The sequence below is a fragment of the Anopheles stephensi genome, chromosome 2, assembly GCF_013141755.1.
Source record: "Anopheles stephensi strain Indian chromosome 2, UCI_ANSTEP_V1.0, whole genome shotgun sequence".
NCBI classification, from domain to species: domain Eukaryota; kingdom Metazoa; phylum Arthropoda; class Insecta; order Diptera; family Culicidae; genus Anopheles; species Anopheles stephensi.
In genome coordinates, this window is record NC_050202.1 from 52,761,884 (window position 1) to 52,788,458 (window position 26,575).

Genomic DNA, 26,575 nt, shown 5'->3' on the forward strand with positions numbered 1-26,575 from the left:
CTCAGCATTTGCAAACGCAAGTCGGAAGAAGCATGTTTGCATTCATCTTCCGCAAAGATTGCCATCTTCAACGATGGGTCACACTGTTTGACAGGTTTCAAATACAAGCTTTTGGGTTGTAATGCTACCGGATCGGTTGGCCGGTCGCCGGACCGAACATACAACCATGTAACAGAAATGCCATTCGCGCTAGGTAAGCCACCCGGGAGAGCATTATTACGGGCAATGCATAAATCACAACATTCCTCATTGGTTTGGTGTGGATACCGTTCTTTTTCTCGAACATGGATAAAAAGAAATTCTTGCACGGAAACGACATCGGTTTTGTTTAAGCAACAAACGTCAAACCGTAATCCTCGCATCAATCAAACGGGCGTACTACTTTTCTTCAGTGCGCCGCTGTGTCCTGCATCCAATGTGCAAGTAAAATTGATTTATGCTACATCCACAACCAGTTGATGCGACCCAAAAAGTAGAGTCGCATTCAAGTATCTTAAGAGTGCCCTCAAGATAGAGACAAATTGCCGACGGTATGGAAATTGAGGCATTCCTCAAACGAAATGTACAAAGAATCCCAGAACGAAACGATCGATAAAGATGAGAAATGGAGCTCAAATATCAAAGCAGTAATGTTTGAAACTGATCCGCCGTCTCGCTTCTTTTGAAGCCAACTTAATTGGTCATAAAGCAGATTACTAAAGCGTGTCGGGAAAATCGAATTTCGTCTGCCATCACGAGACGAAAGAAGACTAATAGCAACGCAACAACTCTTTCGTGCGACAGCTATCAGCAGAAGTAAAGCTCATGTGGAGTTATTATTTTAAACACGGGGATCTATTACTGATAAACGAAACAAATTAATCACTGTTGGTTTAACAAAATTCAGAAATTACTTTTTTAGAAGGGAATTCAAAATGCTAATCATAAGAAACTGTTGACACAAAATTTTCACAATGCAAATTGAAAGCTTCCGAGTATTCCACATAAACATGCCTTGAGTTTGGTGCATCAATACTAAAAGCAGGGTTTTCAAGATTGACTTATAAAGTTTGAGCCGTTTTTAGATACTGTTCAGAACAAGTAAAAAAAACATTGGAAATTTATTCAACTATTGGAGATAGTGGAAAAATAAAAATCTCAACAATTTAGCTTGCTTCTGCCCAACAGCAGTGCTAACATAAGCAGTTCTACCGATGCATTCCAAAGCTTTCGATCATTTGATATACAATTTTGACAGTTTGTAAGCTAAGTATAAAATTTTTTATAGCCATAATTGCTAAAAAAATATATCCTACAGCATCAAATGAGATGAGCTAACCTTACCAGAGATGGTTGATAAATGAGCAAAACAAACGATTTCAATTTGCTCATATTGCTTTTGGTCACATATGCTGCTTTGCTTTTTAATACAGAGATCTCGTATTAGAAGGAATTTGGCAGCTCTTGGAATAACAATGAAAAATACGATGACAGTTGGTAGTTCAATTCGTATACACGATGTTATGGTTGTGTATGAGTGTTGAATGTATTGAGAATTTCAATCAACGATTAGTCTGAGCAATATGTAGGGGTTTTACCTCTTGGTATTGAATAATTAGTCAATAAACCATAAAATTTAAAGCGCTAAAAGCTTCTGTGTCTAAAGAAACAGGTTACCAATACATATCCAAGAGCACCTTTCTATGTGTAAGATGTTAAGGAAAACGATGGCTATAAGGAGACCCGTAAGTTGAATAGAACTTGCTTTACACGGGGCCTAATTTTGACTCTCATTTGGTATGGAAAAGTAGAAGAATTTTACCCGTAAAGCGTCGAAACTGCTACTGTAAAACATTCAATTGATTATACAGTAATTTCACTAAAATTTCTGAACTCATCACTAAGTATTTAACAAAACACAAACCATACTGAAGAATAAATGTACATTTATAGGTACAATTGAAAACTATGGAACTTTCTCGATTGTTATAAAGTTCTGATATAACTTGAAAAATTCCAAACTACATCGAAAAGAGCTTATAAGGTAGAACAGATTCCAATTATATTTGTAACTATCCAACATAATCTTGTGCATAATCCAGAAATGGCTAGAATTTGTCCAATTCGTCCGAATAACCCTGTAATCGGCGTTCGCATCAAAATAAACCGCACTCTTATTACCGTCTGATAATGAATTACCTCACATGAGCCGACAGAATTAAATGTAATTAAACGCAAAAGTGTTGGGCTTGTAGCATTTCAGTAATAACATTTCAACTTCCAGCCAATCCCCGGCAACCCAACAGAACCAATTCAGTAACACCAACAACACTGACGAACCTAATCCTCACCGCCCGTGCCAGCAGATTAGAAGCAGCACAAAGTCAGAAAATTTCGCCGAAACAACTAAAACTCCACAACTCCCGGCATTGCAGGCCCAACCGCTCATGAATGTTTAATGCTTTCATTAGCTCAAGGGTATTGGCGTGGTACTCCGAAACAGTAATTCATTAGCAATTCGGTGCGACGACATCATCCCGAAAAAAAAAAATACATGACAGTAACACAACTACTGTGGCAAATAATCAGACCCTAACCGAAGTTGGGCCGCTTGGTGCTAGGTCGGTTTTTGGGGGCCCATTGAAAACTACTTCCACCGTTAAAGGTCAACGTTGCGTGAGAATCCGGTGAAAACCTTCCGCGAAATGAGACGCACTTCCGAGGCAAAGTGGGCAGAGAAGCTGGCGGAGCAGCTGTTGGCAGATTCATCGCTTACTCTTCAATTATTGCGCAACATAAACCAGAGTCCTCGCCCCCCGGTCGACGACGGATGATCTCACGTTTCATGTTTGTTGCTCGATATTGTTTCACATGTATATTGGCCATCCGTTTCGTAATACATCATCTTTCTCCCGGGATGCAGGGCACTCGAAAGAGGAAAAACAACCACGATTGAATATTTTCCAGCTACCAGCTACATCATCTCACTCTCCACCACAAAGTCTTCCACCATTTGGCCGTGTGGCTAGCCGCTTCATGAAGTCATACATCAAAAGAAATCATAACCAAAAGTCAACGCCGCGCGCTCAGATCCGACAAACAGTCCAAACGCGGAGGTTAGTGATGGGGGGCGTTGGGCGGTTGGATATGGACCACTGACGTATGCCACCATCGAGAGAGTGTGGTACATGGACCGCGAAAACTCACAGCAGTGAGTCCATTTTTCAACTCGCGCACATACACATTTCTTCTATTTGTTATTGATGTGTAAATACCTGCTGCTTGTACTTCTTTTTCTTCTTCCCACACATTGCCTCCAGAAGTTGGACGCCGGTCTCATGGTCGGCCCGCAACACACCGAAACGACCGTTTTATTGGCGGTTTCGTGCGACATGCTGTCCAACAAAAACGTTGGGACATACCGATCCATCCACTGGTCCACCATCATCGGTGCCAAACGCCAGAGTTCCCGGGTAATGCCGGGGAGTCGGTTTGCATCATCGTGCACCGACCGAAAATACACTCATCCGTGGGGGTGGGAGGGTGCTTGGGTTGAAGAGGGGAGGAGGGGAGAACAACCAGTGTGTTAAAATAATAATTCAATTTATACACAATTTGCTTTCATTTGAAGCATGTCACTACCGATTCGCGGCTATTTCCACTACGGTTTCTCTTTCCGTGGTAATATTGGGGTTTGTGTGTGCTTTATTTTCCTCCATTTTTTTGTGTAACTTTCAGCAATATACATCAGAGTCATGTGGTTTATGATTTGTCAAAATGGCCAGAGGTGAGTTTGTTGTTGTTGACCATAGAGGAGCTTTACGGAGTGGGCATGAGCCAGAGTTGATTGGATAAATTTGCGTTGCATTTCATAACCGATGGGGTTTTTTTTTAAACCGTGAAGAACACTTTCGTGGAGTACTCATGTTTATTGGGTGCATCAAATATTCATCAATAAAGGTGTATTGACTTATCAAGCACATCGAACTGCCAAAAGATCGCGTTTTACTTAATTTACTGTTTACATTTACTGTGTACAAACTCGTCAAAAAGGTCTCGATCTACTATTTTCGTTTCGACTTCGTTGACTTAATGATATCCATAGCTGGAAAGACAGTTACAGTATCGGAAGGGATTCAATATCCGATCCTGCTGTGGGAGGAACGCCTCGGTTAACGGACAACTCCGTATTCGGCAACCTCACTCATATTATCTATTAACTACTATTCTACGGTTATCCTACAGCCTGTAGCCTGGACGGACGAAGCTGGTATCGATACAGAACCTAATGAGTAGTACCAGAACTCACATACACGCATAAGACACATGGAACCCCCGCTTAGTCGCGTTCGAGAAGAGCATACTCTCCAAAGATTTTTGACCCCGTATCTACTGGAAGTACTAAGAAAACGCCTCTACAATGATAAGCGCTACGAACTGAACGGTGATCTCACCAGCGTGCAGCGAATACTACTCGTCAGGCTCCGTTTGGGTAAGTCTTGTCATGAAAATGGCACCAGACGACTTAGACCGTAAAACCATTTAAGGCCTCATGGAAAAACGAGCCGCAATAGGGCCTATCTGAAAAGGAGTAATGACGTTTACGCATTTATCCACGGGATCGAAGGGATATCAGGGATATTGGATTGCCAGGCGACGGAACTAGACCATGAGCGGTACTGAGGAATATTGCAGCAGATACTTGTTGAAGATGCAAAATATGTGGGATTTTCAATTAGTCCAGCATACACAAATGAAGTACAGAGTACACAATTATAGTACAGAGTACCCAAATGTAGGACAGAGCACACAAGTATACAATGGACTCTTGATAGGGTTTTGTATTAGTAGGGTAGGGCATAAACTAGCGATGTTCGGATTCTATTCTGGATTCTCTTCAAGATCCTACCTATCAGTAACTTTGACCGGATTTGAACCCCGGTTCTGTAGCGTGAAGATTGTCACGGTTGTCGTCTCTACCGCCGGGCCACACTATCAGAATAAATTTTACAGTTTTAAATAAAATCGTTGACAAAAGTAGCCGAAGTCAATTTTCTTCATGAAAGCTCAGACTCCCTTCAAGCAGGATTAAAGTCTTACCATACCGCTTACTTTCTTTAAGCGACACCATTTCATGAGAACAATATCCCCGCCAACGATGACAAAGACGAACACCACGGTATTAACTCCAAACGGCTCAGAACGAACTTTGGCACACCAAGAACGTGTCCCTTCCCGCTCTCGTCCGTTTACTCGAATCCCTTCATAAATAATGGGTTATTTTTAGCGAAAATCACCATCACTTTGCAGCCACCGAGTGCGGGCCTCCCAGCAAACGGAAACTGCACTCCACACGGATGCTCGCCTCCAAAGCAGTGGGATGACGCGTCGGCAACGGCTATCTCACATAAACCAGCAGCAGCATCATCGGTTCTCGCTCGACGAAAACGTGTGCATCCCAGCTTTTCCCTGTCTATGTGACCCTGTGCCGAGATGATGTGCTCCCTCGCCTTCTGCACGTTCGTGCGAATGGCACAGGAAGCTGCAAATCGGTCAACCCGAGACCGATCGAATGCGAACGATAGAGGCGGCGATCATCCGCCGTGTCATTTCACCGTACAAAATGCATTCAACAAGTGCCAAACGACGCCATGCTGCTGCAACAATCGACGCCCGACGAGCGTGGTAGACGGGGGCGGGTCGAGAAAGGGTTAAACCGTCGTTTTGAACACGTTTTGTTCGACGGATGTGCACACACGATGTTAGACAGAAGACAGTGCTGCGCACGTACTGGCTCGTATGCAATTATTGTTTTGCGCTCCGTCTTGGGAAGGCACCCTTAATAAAACATTTATCAGCCATGTTTTAAATCACTTTTGAGCAATTTCAATCAAGAAATGGAGAAAAATCTCCATCAAAGTGTGTTGCTATCTAGCAGAAAATTAACACCAAAATTCAGTTGGAAAGTTTTGCCACAGATGAACTGCACAGCTCATCATTTACGTTGGACCTTTGCCAACGCTCAACTTTTCAACATCTTCATGTACACTCTGTATCGAACGCGCGGCATTGATGGAGAACGCGTGCAGCTTCGTATGTTTTGCTTCCGTTGCTCGAAAAAGCAAACAATTTCCCGGGACGGGAGAGATAAATAAGTGAAATGTAAATTAGACGTTTTCACACCGAAAGTGACATTGGGGCGAGCGGGATCAACACACACGACCATCCAGGTGTTGAGATACTGCAATGAAGTGGTTGAGAAGGTTTGCATGGTGCTAGTCGGGAGACATTTTCTGATTGATTCAATTTTAATAGTAAGTTTGTACATCAAATAATTATACAGTCACGTCTTTTCCTTTTCCTCCTTGTAGTTTAGTTTACAGGGTGTTCCGATAATTTGTCAACACTTTTCTATGGTATTTTTTATGTTGGCCCGAACATGTGTGGGTATGTCCCGAAGTTTTTGAACGCCATGTTTGCTCAAATTATCGTGTTTTTTTTAATTGTAAACAAAAAATTTATGTTTCGCAAAATTTTACACAAATTTAAAAATATTTCAGCGCTCGGGTTAGTGCGTGCAATATCGACGGCTACATCACAATAACAGGTCGATTTCCCTATCACCTGAAGTCGTTTCCATATCTCAACTAGCTTTGTTTGCCATTCCATAAAAATGGATGCTATTGTCTTATCAACTGAAAAACCCTGTTTTATTATTCATAAAAATTACAAAAATTGTTCACATTTTAGCCTCACCTTAATTAAAGTATTTTAGGATCGAAAAGTGAGTGCCTGTGACTGGGGAGGTGTATTTATTAAGACTTTCTTATTCTTCTTACTTGGCACTACAACCTCGAGAAGTCTTGGCCTGCCATTCTGGTTTTCAGTGACTAAACTTTACCCGTAGGTTTGTTACCTTTACCCGTCTAGATGGGTTTTAAACCCCGGTCCTGCCGTGTGCAGACCGGCACCGCTGTCGCCTCGCCCACAAGACCACCCCAATTATTAAGACCTTAGCCAGCAAAAACAACAACTGAATGGCCATGGCACGCAAATAAGAATATTTCGGAAATTGTTTAAATACCACGGACTAATAAAAAAAATAAAAATTAAAATACCACATAGAACTAATACAAGAATATTTAAAAAACGTCAAAAAGCTTTGGAATACCTTGTTTCATCAATACCTTGCGTATCAACAACAAATAAAACAACATACAAACATTAAATAAACAAATAAAGCAATATACCTGTAGTTCTATGATTACCCAAGTTCAACAAAAGCAATAAACAAATAAATCTATTGAACTCCAAGTCAAAAACTCTGCAAACAAACTCAAAATAACTTTAAAAGGTACAATGTAATTTAAGACCTTAGCGCTGCGACAGAACACAACATGTTCGATAATAAAGTTGAAAATGTATTTCCTCAACTGACAAATCAATTAAAAACAATCAATTCCGCAAAATGGCAACAGCAATAAAAATTAAATTACGTAGAAATAAAACAGTTGTTCTGCGATTCCTCCAATTAACCAACGTTTCGCAATTCTCGGCATCGAAATATTATTACTAAACCTCTTCAAGCGTGTTGTTCAACACAAAACAACACATGGAGACCACTAAATGCCAGTCGAACCGGATCGTGCTCATGTCCTCTGCCGATATGTGTGTAAAACATTCTGGACGCTGTAATAATGTTCCGCCACACTTTGGGTCCCCAGTTCCATTTCGAGACTCGTGTAAGTGACTTCACTCTCACTTTTACAATTATCGAGCCGACGCACGAATCGATCACGCAAACCAATTTCCGATCATTAAATCGATGCTTCCCAGCAGGTCCGAAGGCGACGTTCGCCCAGTTCCAGTGCGACACATTTCTTGGCTCACCATCACGCCACGCACCAGACACAAGGTTTTGTGTTTCACCTACTAGCCGTGACCGCAGGAGCTTCAAATGTGTCCACGGTCCCGCCAACCGACAACGTGAAGACGACCGTGAGACGTACGCCCAGGGCGCTCTCTCCACAGTTTCTTCACCACAACCTCTTCGCTCCGCAAAAAGGTTCAGTTGCAAAAACGCACTCGCGTTGCGAACGATCACCGGCACGCAGGGGATGACAATAAGAGCAAGAAGCCACGATCAAGTTTGGCCCCAACCGCGTTCGGGCTGAAGCAGTTAACCTTGAACGGCGACTCTTCTACGTCTTCTTGTGCATCGAGAAGATTCAGCTTCTTCACGGTTGACCATCGGAAAAGACCACCCCAACACTAACACAAACACACACCTTCACACCAAGGAGGTTGTGTGCGCTGCCTACTCCAACCGACCGCTGAAGTGGGACTCAAATGCACACCAACCGAGCACAGTTGTCGTCATTCCGAGCACAATACAACAAACCAAAGAAAAAACTGGCAAACCAGTCCCATCGGAAATTTGAAACGCGAAGAACGCAGGAAATGAAGAGACCCACAAAACCCACCCTTTCGGTTCGCATAGTTTGAGCCGAAAAATAATAATAAAAAAAAGGTTGGCTTTGGTGAAGGTTGCTGCCACAACCCATTCTTCTACATAGCTCCAACAGAACCTTCCGAATCTCCGTCTCTGTTTCCGCAGCAACTTTGCAAACACATGTAACACTTTGGACGGAAAGATTATACACCACATCTCTTACCGAAAGCCCCCACCAAAGCGCAACCCAAAGCACCATTGGATGCAGATCCGAAAGGCGGAAAAAAGGCAACCGAGAGACTTCCCATACAACTAGCGCGGCAGCAAATGCGCTTTTCCTTTGGTGCTCTCGTTCGTCGTCGTCAGCGTGCACGACGAAGGTAAAAACCTGCCTAACGTGCGCCTGCCGTGTCTCATGGTGAACCATTTGCAGCGAGAGCCTTGAACTTGACTTACAATTTTGACTTACGCGTGCTTGGTACCGAGAAAGGAAAACTGTGTAAAAGTGAAACCGGTTCCAGTGTGCCATTGGTGCGTGGTTACGTGGTTAGGGAAGACACACCAAAGCCATGCATGAAAATCGCAGTTTTGGACACCCTGAAGAATATATCTCAGGTTCATATCATTTGGAGGTTTGGACAAGAAATTATAGACAAATGTTTAAAAACTTGAGACTCTGTTAGTGCTCAGGACACATTGAGGTGTAAAGATTTCAATCACAACCTCCCAACTTGGGCTGAAACTCTAAAACTAACGGTCAAACATCAGCAACAAACTGAAACCGTCCATCAAATGCAGAGCAAAACCTCGGCATTTACGGCGTAATTGAATGTTATCAGCAGCGCGAGAAGAGGACGCAACGCAAAGAAGGCCAAAGACCATCGACACTATGCAAAGCACTATTTGCCTTTGAGGTGGATAAGGTTTACTATGATAATGACACAACTTCGGCTACAAACAACTCCCCCGACATCTTCTCGGCGATCCTCAGTACTCCAACACCTCCCAGAACCGAGGCACCCAATATCCCAGGCTTTTACTTTACTGCCGAACACTTCTTCCCATGCGTGGCATCGGTCCTATCCTGAGCTGTGCAAATCATCGCACCAATGATTTCAATTTCCATACATTTACCTCCACTAGACGTGGTGTGTTGACGTGTACCTCTCGCCTCCAAATAGCCATGACTTTGGCCACCGCCACCACACGCTACCTATCGCCTAAACCTTTCGAAACCCGGAGTGTGAGTTTCAAACGTACGTATCCAATTCCGGCCCCAAAACGGTAAGCTGCCTAACGCCACTCACACACACACTCTTTGCGAGGTTGGCAGTTGAAGTTCTCTTCTCTCGTTTGACACTCCCTCCTCAGCCATCGATTTCCTTCCGCTCAGGGTGGCAAAGTTTTTGGCCATGGTACACAGCACCGTCTATAAGGCTATATCTTCCCTGGCTGTTTGTACCGCGGAGCCATCTTGCTTGCTGACTTCAGCATACAGCCTAACATCGGCGACCCCTTGGCCAGCCGATCACAATCAATTGCCTTAATTAACATACACAAACACATCGTGCCAGACAACCCGATGACGACAACTACGGCGACACGAACACTGTGTCGGTAGAGTCTTGCGATGCATTGCAGGAGGAGGAATCACATCGCCATCAGCCATGTGGCCGTGGCACCCATAGCTCCCGGAATCCCTCTCACAAACTCAACGACAATAGCCGCACAGCTTCAGCTTCGTGTGCCCGTGCTGCTTCACCCGGCCCCGTCGGTGTCCACTGACGATCACCACCAACCCCATCGCTGGAGAAACGCACGACCAGCGAACGAACCGAACCGTTCACATCTCGTCATAGTTTATTAAAGTCAATTGAACAATAAATAAGTGAAGTTGCCGCGACCTTACCCCACCGGCAAAATGATGGATGGATGATACGTCCAAGAAACATGTTGATATTGAAGTGAGAGAGGGAGCGAAAAAAATTAAAACCCAACCCGACCATCCACTAACTACATCGAACGAAACCCAACAATACATCCACTATCACGAAGAATGCCGATATACACAGATGCATCGCTCCGCGTATCGGGTTTGTTGTTACCTGCATACGCTGCCAACCTTACATAGCCTTAAACTGCTCAGCAAGTCTATTCCTTTTGGGTGAAATTCCATGCGCAATAGATGCTCCATTGTATACCGAACTATAACGTTATTCAAATACTATGATCAGCAGGAGGTTGGGAAGCAAGGGAACGACGAGTGAACGATTTTATTGAATTTACCATTGAGTGCCTTTGCCGCCCCGCAGCAGCACCAGAGATCATGTCTACTTCACGGCAGGATATTTACACAACACAATCACGGACCTGATGGCCAATAAGGAGCGGGGAAAGATGGGGCGAGGTGAAACAGCAAAACATCCCCTCGAGGTAAATTTTCCTTCGACGTCGGCCTCTCGAAAGGACATTTCCTTGAAAACTAGTTCAAACGATGTCGGATGAACTCCGTGATCCTGGTCACGGCACCAAAGCAATCTCCCCGGCAGCAGCTTGGGAAATACGATACGTCTTTCATGCACCTGAAACAACTCTATTCCCATTGTGTGCTTTCCCCCATGTCCCCCTCTACCTATTCCCCCTTTGACCTCGTGTATGTGTGTCTGTGTGTGTGTGTGTGTTCGAGATCAAGACACAACAACATCGGCCAGGAACAAGTGTCCACTTGTATCTTGACGAGTGGAGCTAATTGATGGAGCCGGTAGTGAATTTAATTCCACTGTCAGGCATCGGAGTTCGATCAGCTAGCAAACATGCAAACATGGATCGTTCAAACCTAGACATTGTTGACATCAGCGTATTGTAGTTTTTCAAGGAAAAAAATAGTCTTTGAAGGAGATTAAGAAGAATTAGTATTTTCGTGTCATGGATAACTTAAAAACCGATAATAACTTTACAACTAGAATAAGACCTGGTGATTAGATCAACAAATATGCCAGACATTTGGCATCTTCTGCTTATGATGGCTTCAACTAGAGACTATCTGATTTTTTTATTGAATTATTTGCTTCGTTCCCCCTAAAAATAGTTCCAAAATATAATCGTACTAGAAATTCGAGTTTCTTGATATCAGTACAGCAGACCATCAAAGATGCAGAGAAATTCTGACAAAAGGATAGCTTACCCGACGTGTTTAAGATTGTTTGCACATAAATGTGCCCGCTCGGTGCGTGATTGTCTTGATGCTTATTTCAAACGATTCGACGACGCTGGGTCCACACTCTAGCTCCGTCCTTTTGCTGCTACAAAACACTTAATCTTAGCTTGCTCTCTTTCTCTGTTCTCGCGTACCAGCCGACGACGACCCACACAGCAATCAAAATCAGCAATAGTTGCACAAAAACTCCTTCTCAGCCAACACGTAACGATTTCGGTTGCGGGTGCCTGAAGACGAGATGAATCTTCCGCTCACTTTGCTAACTCGACGACGCGAAACCGGATGGTGATGCAAAGCCCCAAAAACTTAACGTTACCAACACACTTTGGCGTGTATGCTGCTAAATTGTATGCACAATACACGCGGGACCCTTCCAAGATACTTTGTTTAGATCACTGATGGTTTCTTGCACCTCTTACACATATATCACTAACCATTCACACACTTTCAGAATTTTCTTTGCTCTATCGTTTCGCTTACTAACAACAGCCTAAATAGGGGAAACTTTCAATGGTTCAAACTCTTTGCAAACATAACATACTGTAACAACTGGAATAGCAACAAAACAATGCGATGTTAAACTTTTTTGGATAGAATCTATCTAAAGAACTAATGCTCTGCACTTTGCACTCAAACCAATATGGCGTTCTAAGGTCACATTCACTGCTTGAACAACTATTATAATAAACCAGAATTGCTACATAAGCACGCTAGTGTTCTGGCCCAAATACAAGTGTTGTTGTTGCACATCCGAGGTCTCGCACATTACTTCTCCGTCGCATGATCGAGAATTTTTGTGTTGCTGCCAAAATATCTTCCCGAAAGCAGAAGACGAAAAAAGAGACGGCCCGAAGTTTGTGCCGACCCATGCTGCAGCGAACACGATCGTGCGTGGAGAGGGGGGGGGGGGGGGGGAGACACAACAGGGGCGATGGCGAATTTGACAATCGCCAACCAACACAACGACAATCCGTGTCCGCAAAGGATCGTGGAGCTGGTCGCGGACAGGGAAGGAAGTGGGTAGGACCTGCTCGAAACAGGGGATGGAATCCACGCAACCACTAGCTTCACTTTCTGCTCGCGAAGATCAACAAGCGGAGAATGGAGTTTGGGAGGAATTTATGAATAAACAGTCGAGAAGTGGCGAGAACATGACATCAAAACGTGGATATGAAGATTTGGACGAAACCCCCTTGAGCTAGAGAGAGAGAGAGAGAGGGATCGAAATGGAACCATGGGCGATAAACTCGTTGCAACTGGAGAAGGAACGAGACAAGATGGGGGATCGTTACGGATGTGCAGCGAACGGGCAGGGCGTCTCCATCGACTTAAGCGTGCAGTCGCATCATACATTTCTTTTCGTATCGCACTGTCATATTGTTCGAAAGGATCGATTATTTTTTAGACTCTCGCATCGTCGCCGGAAATAGCTTGAATATCTTGGAGTCGTATAACTGTGGATGCAGTTTTTCTGATGCATCATCCATGTTTTCGCGGGGTCTCTATCCTCTCTGTTGCGTCTTATTGTTGAGGATATTCGCGTTTGTAGTTTCGAGCTATGACCAGACAACCCAACACTCCATCTGATCGTCAACATCCACACATGTGCTCTCTTCCGTATGAATCCGCATTGCACATGTCGCGCCGTTTCACACACACACACACACGCGCACACGCAAGCTCTTTCTCTCTTTCCTTCCTCCCTTACTCCCTCACTCCCTTCTCTCTGTTTGGTCGAACTGGACAAAGAAGAAGAAAAAAGAAGAGACGAAGGCATTTTAGGGCATTGCATTATACTGTAATCGGTTCTAAAGAAGAGTAGGAGCAACTTCGGTTTTCGGATGGAGGGAAGATACACAAGGATAGCTATTGAGCTATAGAGAATTCAACCACGTAAGCAAAGAAGTATGTGCAACACTACAAAGATATGAATGTGTGTGTGTAAAATTTGTTTGCGAAAGTTGATAGAAAGAAAAACAGATCTTAAGACGGACAACAGAGAGCATAGGACAGTTCAGAGAATAGAGAGAAAGAAGTGAAAAGAAGGAAAGAGCAGCAGAGAAAGATATAAAGTAATGGAAAGATATGTAAAACAAACGCCACACAAGGTTTTAGAGAACAGGAAGAAGATACAGTGTGTAAACAGTATCCATACAATAGTGGTACAACAGTGTATGGCAAGGCGAGAAGAGAGGAGAACAGTGGTGCGCAATAGAATGTAAAGTTTTGACAGCACGTAGGTTTTTTTTGTGTTGGTATAAAGTTTGACAGAAGTGATAAATACAAGCGTATTCGTTGAAATATTCGATATGATGTACAAGTAATAGAGAAAGAAGAGAGAGAGAGAGAGAAAGAGAGATAGAATGAGAGAAATTTGCAAGACAGGATAACATATGCGTCTACTAAAACACGGGATGCAAAAATGATTTAACATACACAAAGAGGATAAAAATTCGGATACAGATTACGAGAGTATAAAATATACAGATGATTTCAACTACACTTTGAAACCATTTGTTTTGTGAAGAAGTAAAGATTTTATATTTTATATATTTTTTTTCTCAGATTTATAATACAATGAGGGATTAAAGAAATAACAACAAAACGATTTTAAAAAGTTGTGTTATATCAAAATCACCCAAAGCTATAAACAAGAATACATTGTAGTTATATGACCTGGAAAACCCTGTATCTAATATATTTTTAATAAGAGATATATTGTTTAGAAGATAGGATGATTAAATTTCTACAGAATCGGAAAGAAATGTTATTCATTTAATAAATACAGTAATAATTTTATGCATTTTTTCAATTGTTACTTATTCACTCTATAAAACGATGTTCTACAAGGAGTCATACATACGTACAGGGTTCTACCGATCAATTTTGAAACGACAATTTTACTTTTACTTTCATGCTATCGATTACTAATTACGTTCACATGGCTTGAGAAACACTGGACTGTTGAAATATCGCTTCACAAATATTAAATATTCATGGGAAAGAAATATCCATCGGATGCTGTAATATTCCTTTAGGTAAATTAAAAATTCTGCTGACATTTAAAAATTAAGTTGTCTATTCCGTAATTGATTGATTGATTGAGGAGCTAATCGATAACATTTGTTATTTGGCAATATTTGGTTATTTTTATTTAAAAAACTGGTAATACTATTAAATAGTCAAAGTAATGTAAACAAACACAAACACATTTAGGAGATAATCTATTTTAAATAAAAAAATTATGAAAAAAGCTCTTTAAAACTTTATAACATTTTTAAGTATGCCAGCTATTGCAAACAAACAAAAACAAATACTTGAGCGTAATTACTGTTGTGTGATGTAGGATTCGTGTTGTAAATTATTTGTTTTTAAAAGATACAAAATAATTGCTGCAACGCCTTTAAGCTATCCACACCCCAAAATTGCACACAACAATATACAATCGTACTAAAAATACGGGATGCATCTAAACATTGTCAGCTTCAACTCTCCTACTCCCCATCTCCCAAATTTTCCCACAGCACAAACGAAGGAAAATGAAAAGATGGGTTCCCCCGATTGGTCCAAAATAAGAATGCAAACCAGATGAAATCATCCTTCGCCGAGCAAGCGGTGAAGCGTACACGTTAGGCTAGAAACGTTGGGCCGTAACCGGTGCGCCGTTCGGGGCAGTTTATTTCTGCGTAAAAATATCGACTCCGTAACATTCCCTATGCTACACTACACCAAGCAACACACGCCCCCACGTACATGAAAATACCCCCACCCAACAACACCCAACAGTTTCCCACCGTCACAGCTTCGCATCCCCTGCACGCGGTACACAACAAATTTATGATTGTTATTATCGCTCTAAACCATTATCCCTGGCTGGTTGGTGACATCGGTGCGCAACCGATGCCAACTGAACCGCCGTTCGACAATATATGGAAAATAAGACCAGAGTCACACAAAAAAATGGTTCCCCCACATCGGTTTGAGCACAACACCACCCATACATCGGGGTGGCTGAGTGAGGTGAAAGTAGTGGCAAAGCGTAAACGCAACATACACGCAACAAGTTGCCCCTAAAAATAAGGTACATGAAACAGATATGTCCCGGCATGTGCCCGACGACGATGGCGGCGATTTTCCCTTCCCACATCTGCTTGCCGTTCTCACAACGCGAAGGGACACAGGGAGGGCAGACCCAGCGACAACGGCAGGCAATAGGAACTACCTACTGCCATGCGACATGCAAAGACATATCTCTTTCGGCTGCAGGATGCCTTGCCGGTGGTTCATTTTTTACGCATTTCTTGAAGCGCCTTCCGTTGACAGATAGCGGCCGACCGGTGTCGAGTCAATGAACGTTCAAAATTATCGTACCCTGTGTGGTGCAACCGAAATACGACGACGGTGGGCGAACAGAATTGGCGACTAAAAATATTGAATGAATAGCGCCAAACGTTCAAGGCAATATTTGGGAAGCGTCCCATTGAACGCTTCGTCGCGAGTATGTACCAGAGTCTAGTTACGATGGCCGGGTATAAATAAACAGCCATGAGATCCTCCTCCATTGATCCGGCTTTTTTTTTGCGCAAGCACTGGCATTGGATTTAGGGGAAACAGGCAGTAAACAATAATTACAATTTTGCATAAATGTTCAGTGCTGAGGTACTGAAACACTGACAAGCGAGCACTTCAATAAAGCATTACTAGATGGCTAGCAGCAATTACAACCGAGCTCAACGGTATTGTTCCAACAGTAGGAAAAGTTGAACGAAATTCACAACAGTAACATTTACCGAGCATGTACTGGTTTCTATTTAAATTCGTATTCATTACGCTCAACAACCGCAATTCAAACTAAATTGCAACCGGGCTACTGTTTTGCGAAAACCCTTCCAGTTCTACCCACAACGGAGTACTCTGGAACTCCAGCACATTGTAAATAATTATAGCTATAAAATACACATATATCTTGCGGTTATAAAGCTACAGACCTGTATAGCAGACTGTGTAGCGAATTTTCGCAGTAATGTTTAATTTAAGCTATAAAATTAGACGAAGGAATCATTCGCTCCTTATGTGGTTTTGGACTTAAGAGCATATCAGATAAGGCTCATTACTTAAACCTTAACACGTTTTACTTATAATACGTTGCCTAATGTACAGTAAAAAAAAGTTAAAACTAAGAAAACTGTGAAAAATCAAGCCTAAGTTGTTATAAATATTGTATAATTACAGTAAACAATAGACTCTTATACAAATTTCTAGAGCATCAGAATTAAGACGTTACCTAATCAAAAAATTATAAACAACTGTTTCTTTCCACATTAGCAATTTTGGCAATCTCATATTTTAAATGAATGTGTTGAGGCTTTGGTGACCGAGGCGATAGTGACACCGGTTTTCACTCGGCAGGACCGGAGATCAAATCTTGATCACCTCTCCGTACGCAGGGCGGACTACTTTTCTATGGATAAAATCAAGCCACAGAAAAGCCAGATTTTTTTTAAATTATAGAGGTTTTGAGTCTTAGAGACTTCATTCGCTCTCTAAAAGCCAGATATGGTAGTCAAAGACCTTTCAAGGTTTAATCTCAAGGAAAAAGAGTCTCGGGTAATTGTCTCTGTGGACTATTATAATCTGGACCACTCATCAGGTCTTCACCTCGGCTGCAGGACATGGTTAGTTACTTAGTTCGTTTAAAGACTCAATACATCATTCGTTTCTTTGTCCGAAAAAAAAATTCTATAAGACCGGTGGTGGCTTGAATTTGCGAACAAAAATGTAGAACTCAGCTATTTACAGCGAACTAGATTCTCCAACCAGACAATAAAGCTTCTTTCTTCATGGCCAAAACAGCTAAGGAGTTGCTGAGGCAATCATATGTCGGATGCCATAGCTAAAGTATCCAACAGAAGAATATACTATTTGACAAAGTTAGACAATCACAGCAAATAATTTTAACAAAGTCATCAATTACCTTTGCACGCTCGGAGACTCTCAAATTAGTATCGACTAATAAACCTCCAAAAGCAACAGGTATTTTTCCCCCCTAAACACACTCCCAAAACAAGAATTACAAAAAACGATTCTCGCAAAAGAAACCGAACACACAAACTTTTCCATCAACTGCAATTAATCAAACCCGGGTGACAAAAAGAAAACCACACATTATTCGCTGTCAAGATGTTTGAAAACTGGCGCGGCAAAATTATTCCGCCGTTTCCGAAGAATACCACAAGCACACACACACATGCACGCGAAGCAACTAGAATATTGGTTCAATATACGCAAAGTACGTGAGCGCTGATGAGCCAGGGTTTTCCCATACTTCCGAAACACCTGCAAGCAAACGCTCAATAAATAAAGCACAACGCACGGGCGTAACTTTTCCGGCCGCCAAACGCATTAACATTATTTGAAAATAATCACAACCGAGGGTACGAAACAGTAAAACCACCACAAAAGGATTAAATTTATCATTTGCCCAGATGGGACGATGCCTCATGTGAGAGAAGGCGCTTGCTTCCGCGGGGACGATGGGAAGGCAAAGTTATTTTAAAATTAGGGAATAGACCCCGTAATAGACCACAAAAACTCGTACACAACGTTCGTTCGCAGGCGATTGCCCAATCACGCACCAGGAATATGGATATCTGGTTGGTTATCCAGAAATTCTGAGCCCGCTGCGGAGTTTTGCTCTGATTGGAGCAACAACAATACACACGGTGGCGATAATGGGTGGTGGTGGTGTTGTTGATGCAACGAAAATAGTTGCCAACTGACGGAGAAGAAAGTCAATTAAAACTCGTCCTAACACCTAGGGCAATTGCAACCGAAAGTCCGTTCTCCGTTGTTCCAACCTGTCCAACCAACTCCAGCAGTGAACAACAATATCGGTTCACACTCGTCCCTGGCGCTCCACAACTAACTGCTGAAACAGTAAACGGAGATTTTGATGTGATTTGTGTGAAGTGAGTGCACAAGAAACCCAATCATTGCTCGCACAAGCCCGAGCAGGACCAGGAGACTCATCATAATCGAATTCATTATGGGGCACAATTAATTTGAATTAATTTTCAATTAAAACAAACCCATCTCCCGGCCCCTTTCTGTGGCGTTTGGGGGGAGTGTGGTCCTGTCACATCCGAGTTATTCCGAGCCGGCTTGAATCACCCATCCCACAACCGCTTCATTTCAATACTACACTCCATACCACAGCTCCACTGAAAAACAAACTCTTCTCCTCTTCCCACACCCCGAAGGGAGTTGAGGACCTATCGGTTGTGTCAGAATACCGGGTTATTAATGCACCATACCCCACCCCGACCCGAGGAAGTTTTTTGTTTATGGGCTTTTTTCCCTCAGGGAGTGAAAAACGACGGTGTTTATTGGTTCAACGCGATTGCGTGCCCTCCCAGCCAAGGGAAATGTTCTCTAGAGAGAGAGAGCGAATCCGGTTACACTGCCAAGAAATAAAACCTCATTTTCATCAATCAATTAACGGTCACTCATGGTTCCTCGACTTCAGAATGGCGGAGCGAGCGAGAGAGAGAGACCGTTGGGATTATCAAATCGTCCGAATAATTATTTAAATTTTCGTAACGAAATGACACCCTTTCCGTCTAATAAAAGGACGCTTATATTTCCATTAATTTTCCCATTGAGTCTTGACTCCATATCATATTCTTGGGAGGGGGGATACTTGTCGTAGAATATGAGATGAAATAGGGAAGAACTTGAGCAGTTTAGTTTATACACGGCTTCATGATCACACATCTTTGGGTCTACAAAACCTTGAGGGGTTCTTGGATAAATATATCCCAAGAGGTTACTGGAATACTTATCTTTACCAAGAGGCACACAACACAATTCGGATGAGATTCGATTGCTGGTCCTGCCGTGTGAAAGACCGGCACCGTTACCTCAGGGTCACCGGACCGCTGTCATATTCATTCGCTAACTGCCGTCATAAACGTCTCTGATGTTACGCACTACTTTATGTACCTTTTTTACTTCAAATCCTCCGAATTGTGTCTGCTGGATGACACAGACAGGTTCTTAAAGTTGGAAAGATGACGGTGTCTAAATATAGAGCCATGTGATGAAGAACAAACATAAAATGGCACACGTTCTTCACTCCGAATCCACTTACTTTGCTGGTAGACCATAGGACAATTATTGTCCCGTATGGCGTATGCATCACACGTGTTCGCAATTATTGTAAAGATACAACCCACTAGTGATTCATTTTTACTCCACTGGTTCAGTGGCGGTTTACGCAGCAATTTATGTTTGGAAAATATTCTGAAGAGGCAAATATAATATAAAACAGTAAAATAAATAAAAAATTCTGATCTGAAAAAGAATCCTCTATAAACAAATATTTGTAAAAATTTTGTTGGACATGGAATGTTTCCAATATTCGATCCCCCCTACAGCGTGCATTCTTCGTTACAATGCGAAATAAATTTTTCGAGCCACAATTTTCATGTCATGTCACCCGGCTTCGCAAACATGTCTCTTTCGATTCGCCCACGACCAATCGATCAATCGATGCACTTTCGTTCGAACAAACGAAGACATTACGTAGCACCGTGGCGCACTTCTGCGTGCCGTGTGCACAACATCACTTTCTACCAACGGCGCGGATCGGTGTCCTGTTGCTGTCTTTTTGTGCAACCGAGTCCCACAACTGACGACACACAAAAATCACAATTTTTATTACCCTGTGCACTGCTGCATCGCCGTTCAGCACAGCAGCTGCAGTCGAGTAGTAGCGGATGTTGGGCACAGTAAACATTCGCCATTCATGCGACCCAACCAAGAGCACCCGCACAACCTCCCGGAGCGTTGGGTGGAAATGTATTAATAGCGCCAAAAGCACCTTCCACATCATGCAGTTGGTTCCTGGTTCTTTCCAACAGATTTGGTGGAAAATTGGAAAATTGCTTACATTATACAACCCCCAGCGGGGGCAAAACAGGACGAGGTACGTTTGTCCCCGTATCCACGCCCTGTGTTGCTTTCACGTTTTGCTACGGTATGCACCATTAAAACGAGTAAATGCTGCAGTTATGTGGGAGGAAATGCTATCGAAGGCATCGGCGGCAAACGATGACAACGGTTAGTGGTTCAGCGTGTTGTGCGAAAAGCATTAAACTCAATACACATGCATACGCTTATTGCAAACAATTCCCCAAAAAAAAAATGTATTCACTCACAATGTCATCGCCATTTTATTGAGCCAAGCATTTGATAAGATCTGCATATCAGCTCCTGCATGTCAAACATGGCGACAACTGGCAAGGTAAACACCAATGGCGGTTGCAAAGCCTACTACTACTGCCACGATCGATATGCTAAGCGTGGTGCTTTTTATCGATGGATAAAATATGAAATTAAACCTCAAATGCATCAAATAATAAACAGAAACGTCCGAAATGAATTGCGACTTTAACGGTCTCAACACAAAACATGTACTCCATTGGAAAGAACTGCTTCACCTACGCCGAAGCACAGTGCTGCAAAAAAAAGCAATCCCTGCCAAAGGGAAAGTGTACATCAGCAAAAGTGATACGACACAGGCACGCGTGGTGTCATTGAACGATTCGTCGACATCGCACGCGTTACTGCTGTATCGACAATTTAAGCTCTATCTACCCTGCCGAAGATGTCACACCATAATAATATTGTTGGCAAGTTTTGGTCAAGTTAAATAAAACTGTTGAATGTACATATATGCCACCGCGAGCAAGCATCAAGGAAAGAATGCATCGGAATGTTGCGAAAACGAAACAGGTTCCAGGTGCTTCGATTGATGCGGATGTATGAGTCATAAGGCCGGAAAGGCTTTCGTGCGAAGCGAAAGGTGTAACGGTCCACAGTAACGTTAAGATGCGATGCGTACATGGGATGAGTTAATTGCTGTCAGACATTTACCGTCAGGATGACTTCATTTTAAAAACATTACTTAAGTTGGAATTTCTCGAAGAAAGGGTCGCAATAAAAGTGATACGCAATCATGTTTCCATATAAGAACATAAAGTTATAGTATCGTTAAAGCGGTGTTAAATTTAAAATGGAAGCTTGTGATGTTTATGAAAACAAATGCAATCCAAGAAGAAATTGCCTTAAAATAATTTTTTAATTTATTACAAATTAAACTATCATATAGATTGGTTATCTTTGGAGTGCGATAAAGCGGAAAGTACAACAGATATCTCAATGAAATTAATGTTGCTTTAATGACCAGAGGATTAAAGTGGGTGATTTCAGGGAATTCTTCTGTCTTACACGGTCCATCTTGGCTACAGAATCTTTGGCAAAGGTCCTGCGATAGAGGTTTGTCCAGACAAATGTTTTGGTCACTTCCGAGGTCAGTTAGGAGTCTCAGCAATCATTCAAGATAGTTTTCACACTCGTCGTCAATCGTGTCCTGTCCACAATTCAGATGGCATATAATCGGTCTAGGATGCTATCTCTAGGGTATCTCTAGGGTGCTGGAGTTAATTTGTGCCCCCGATTCGAGGACACATTATGGAGCCTCACATTTTAATGAGATATAACCTCTAATAGCTTCTGGCAGGTGATCCTCATAGAGTCATAGTGCAACGGGTCCCTATAGAGTCTCAATTGCAGTTTCTTGACTATTTTGGCAATGGTCGCTCTAAATAATCTCATGATGATCACCATGATCACAATGATCACCAATAACACTGTTGTCTGTTGCATGTACATAAAAGGCATGATACAATAAAAAAACAATGAAGGTTTTGGGTAGATCACTAGGACACAGGTAGTCCAGTATATTTTGCGTAGCATACGTTAAAATAACAGTATAAGATTTTCAGCAGAGAATCGAGTCATATCTAGGCAGTCCTCCAGTAGTGAGGACTGACTATCCAACCCTCTCTCACTCTCTTCTTGACCTAAAGACCTTATTGGTCATGTCTGCCATTTCTGGCTTTCTAGACTAGAATGAAAGTTGGATAGTTAGTCCTTGAAACTTTGAATTGAAATGAAACTTAGCTTTTACTTTAAAATAAAAAAGCTCAAAATATCAAACTTAACTCTCAACACTCTTCAATACTAAAGTAAACGTTCTCCCACCAAGACGAGACATTCGCTGTGAAACTCTTCCACACTATTCTGGATCAATCTACAATCTTACAAGTCTAGCTTAAGATGCTCCAGCAGACGTGCGATGAATAAGAGATAATTCAATTTCTCCGGCCATTTTCCCGTTCGTGGCGTTGTTGTTTACCAGTGCGCTCCTTTTACTGGGCCCACAAAGTATGAAAACGCACACAAAAATGCCATATCTACTTCAGTACGGAGGGAGCACCCAGCAAGCTTCCATCCCTCGCTCGCGTTATGGACAGAGAGTATCAATTTCGTAACCTAATTCCAGCACGTATACCTTGCCGCGGCCGGTACCGCTGACAGTCACATTGGTGCAGGACAAACTTTTCTCTGCTGTTTTTCCATTCTGCTTTCTTTTTCGTGCCTGTCCGGTGTCGGTGAAAATCTGTTCCGTTGCGTGGGGCGCCATAAGGTGGGTTTTCCACATATCTTTGCACACGCCAACTTAATACTATTACTACCACACACACACACACATACGATAGAGCACACGCCATATGTGTTGGTGCGTGTACTGATAAGCTATCCACCGGCTGGAAAATCGATATCGACGAGTTCGACACGTAGGCTCATTATTGGTTGACATTTTTGGGGGGGTGGTCTGACAATCATTATTTCATTTTTTTTTTTGTTTTTGACGTTGAGGATTTAATGAAAAGAGTTAAGTTCGTATAAACAAAACAGAACTCATGACGTAATTTTCTTGCGCATCTATTTAAACTCAACCCAACCAACCCGATAAATCATCCGTTAGGAAAAACACACACACATACGTCCTTGAGCGCATTTCTTCCCCGGTGCTGTCCAATAAATTGCCCACCGAAAGAAAAACAGACAATCCACACAATGGAAGATATTAGCCAGTAAAAACCACACACAAACCTAACATTTTACCACCCCGACGGACCGGTGTGGGTTCGGGGTAATGTATTATAATTGTTTACCTGCGCCATGGACACCGAGCTCATCGCGCTGTTTAATGTTCGAAATCATCCTCGGATAAACATATTGCTGGCGCAATGTGGCTACCGAGCTGTCCGTGGGCTACGTAAGCTAAGCGTAAGATAATCAATGGCAATCGCTTTCCCTGTGCTGCTAGATTCCCTTCTGCGTTGAACGGCATTTGATTTATGAAGGCGAGTAGCGCTGCACAATTGGCCGCGATGACGTTTGCTAACTCTAAATATCGCGTACATCAAACACGGTGGTGGTAATGGAGAAATTTACACACCTACACCACTACTAGGTAGCTGGCACCCCCGTACCAGGCAGCCAACAGTGTAAACAATCAACGCCTTCCCTAGGAACATTCTAAGCGATTTACATTCTTTCTTGTTTGGAGTTTTTGTTTTCCCTTAACTCCCACCTACTCTGCAGCGATTTGGGAGTGGCGTTGTGCTGCTGTGTGGTGGTGGCTGTCGGTTGTACGAAAACAAATAAACAATTGCCTAACTGCCACCGTTATGCAATGTTGGCATGTTTTTAAAAGCGTTCGACATAATTACACCAACAAAAAAAACCGACCACCATTATTCGCCAATCAAATCATTCCCCCTAAAACATCTAAACTCATCCGATTTTAAAAGGGGCTTAGAGCAAGTCTGTTAAAAAAGTGCGCACCGTGTAGAACTACACGCTTCGACCCGATGAGACCATCGTTCAATAAACCCGTGGAGCGTGGAGCACAGGCCAAACGGGCATTGCCGGTTATCTAAATATTTACCCTTAATCGGCTATATTTTATGCATGACGCTAGCAAAACGCCAATGCCAACCAAATGCACGAGCGAACGGTACCGCCCGGCCGTTCCCTTACGTCGGCGGGAAGTTACACATATCGACACGATGCGACAGCACAAAGTCAAACAGTCAATATAGCAGCGCAGTATCGGTCAGGAGGGACAGCTGTGGGTTGCGATAGGGCAGCTGTGCGTTTGACTACCGTACCGGTGGGGCGGACTGTACTGCGTTTTTGTCAAGCAAAATTTGACGCATTTGAACACATTTTTTTAAAATGGGGATTACCAAGACTGGCAGTATACCTGAATGGCGTAATCGATGCATTTGGAAGTCGTTTAAAAAATGAGATGGATAAACAAATTTAAATAGGAGTCGAAAAGCATATGAAAGACTCCAGTCAACCTTCATCTACAATCACTCCGAGGTCTAGGCAACATGAGGAAGTCCTAGAAACCGCCCACAATCTAGTGTCGTCTATTGCCAGTACAATATACCGACATTTCTGGGTGACACATCCACGCCATCTCTCCAACTTAATTTTAATCTACCAGTTTGGTCTCCTCTGTCTTTGTGGAGACCCTAGAATCACTCGAAAGCCCAGAATACTTTGGAGCCTAAGGAATCTTATTATCTGTACAGTAGTGAGACGATCGAACTGATAAAAGAGCATTTAATCCTTGAATTGGTCTTTTTAGCCAAAAACTGATAACTGCCTCAAAGGAGTAATGCTGGTACTCACTCTACGGGCTGAGTTGTTCTGCGCTTTTTTCATGACATGCCCAGCACACTCTAGAGTCTGGTGAATCTCATTCCCTGTACAATTGAGATGTAATTGTATAGACTAAAGCGCATCTAAATCTCGCACGCGAGTGACAGGAGTTATTCAGTTTTGGACAAAGTCTGACAAAAGGCTCAAAGACGTTTGTAAGTACTGGGACCCTCAAAGTGCTGCAAGTTGGTATTTTAATTTGAGATGGCATATACAATAAAAATCAATATCTATTTTGTTGTTCGTTCAGACTTTAGGGCCAAAGATGGGAGAATTTCTGGACCCTCGTCCTCTTTCAGGTTTGGAGTTATTCTTTTAACAATTCAAAAAATACTTTCCTTAAGTGCAGGATACTATCATTATGCATACCAAACCCGTTTCTTACGAAAAGAGAGCTACATGAAAACTTTACCTATACTCCACCAAAAAAAAAAAAACCCTATCATCGATTGGGAGGCTCTGACCAATGGTCAATTACTCAGCTACCGGGCAAACCGGACTAATTGGATTTTCCCAGTCGCTAGTCTGAGGGAGCAGCAGCAAGCCAAACTAACCTGCATTAAAAATGAATCATTCATGTGCCTGCAGCTGAAGAACACTTCCCACCCAGACCTCAGACCCGTGTACGACAGCAACATCTGTTGGGGAATTTTTTTGGTTGTACTTCACACCGCAAACGATGTACAGTTTACGAAAAACTACCGAATCCAACCGATCGCGGCAGGAAAGGAAGGATCGACCCGTAACAACACGTGTCAATTATCGCACATACTCACGCACTCAGCACGGAGAGTGCTGGGAAAAAGGAGGCAAAACGGCGCGTAATATATGTTTGTGCTTCCCGTTCCACGTTTGCTCTCACCACACAATTGAGACCACTAAATAGACCGCTAATAGATCCACCTCCTGGCCTTTTGTTCTGATCCTTGTCCGGTGCGGTGCGTTCGGTAGTAAGCGTGACTAAACTTACCAACCAACCAACGCGCTGCCTTCACAGCCAATGAGTGTTTCTAATGTTAAAATGGTTTCTAATCACGCGATCCTGCCCGGGGCCCCCTTTTCTGTCAGGGAGTACGAGCTCGAGGGGTGAATTTTTAATAAGATTCGTCCTACCCAACAGGTAGGACCCGGGTCCTTTAAGATTCCAGTAGGAAACAAAACAAGACGCAACTCCCTGGATAGCAAAACAATCATGCTCGAGTTGACAACTCAGTTCCCGCTTGCCAAGTTCCCGAGGTATGTTTGCCAGTATCTACCGTACCAGATTTTCCGACATTTTC

The 26,575-nt window shown here is 42.8% G+C and overlaps 1 protein-coding gene across 5 annotated transcripts in view; it reads right to left on the reverse strand.

Moving 5' to 3' along the window:
- Window positions 1–26,575, reverse strand: part of LOC118502699 (polypyrimidine tract-binding protein 1) — a 225,159-nt gene that overhangs the window by 193,922 nt on the left and 4,662 nt on the right. For 2 of the 5 annotated variants that reach the window (XM_036035228.1, XM_036035227.1), the window contains exons 1-2: window positions 13,357–13,387; window positions 11,616–12,197 (exon numbers count right to left, since the gene is read on the reverse strand). The exons of 1 other annotated variant lie outside the window; for it this stretch is intronic. The gene's annotated coding sequence lies outside the window, so the exon portion shown is untranslated. Of the gene's footprint in view, window positions 1–11,615; window positions 12,198–13,356; window positions 13,388–26,575 lie in introns of those variants that run through there. 2 more of the 5 variants (XM_036035233.1, XM_036035232.1) reach the window with 1 other exon arrangement.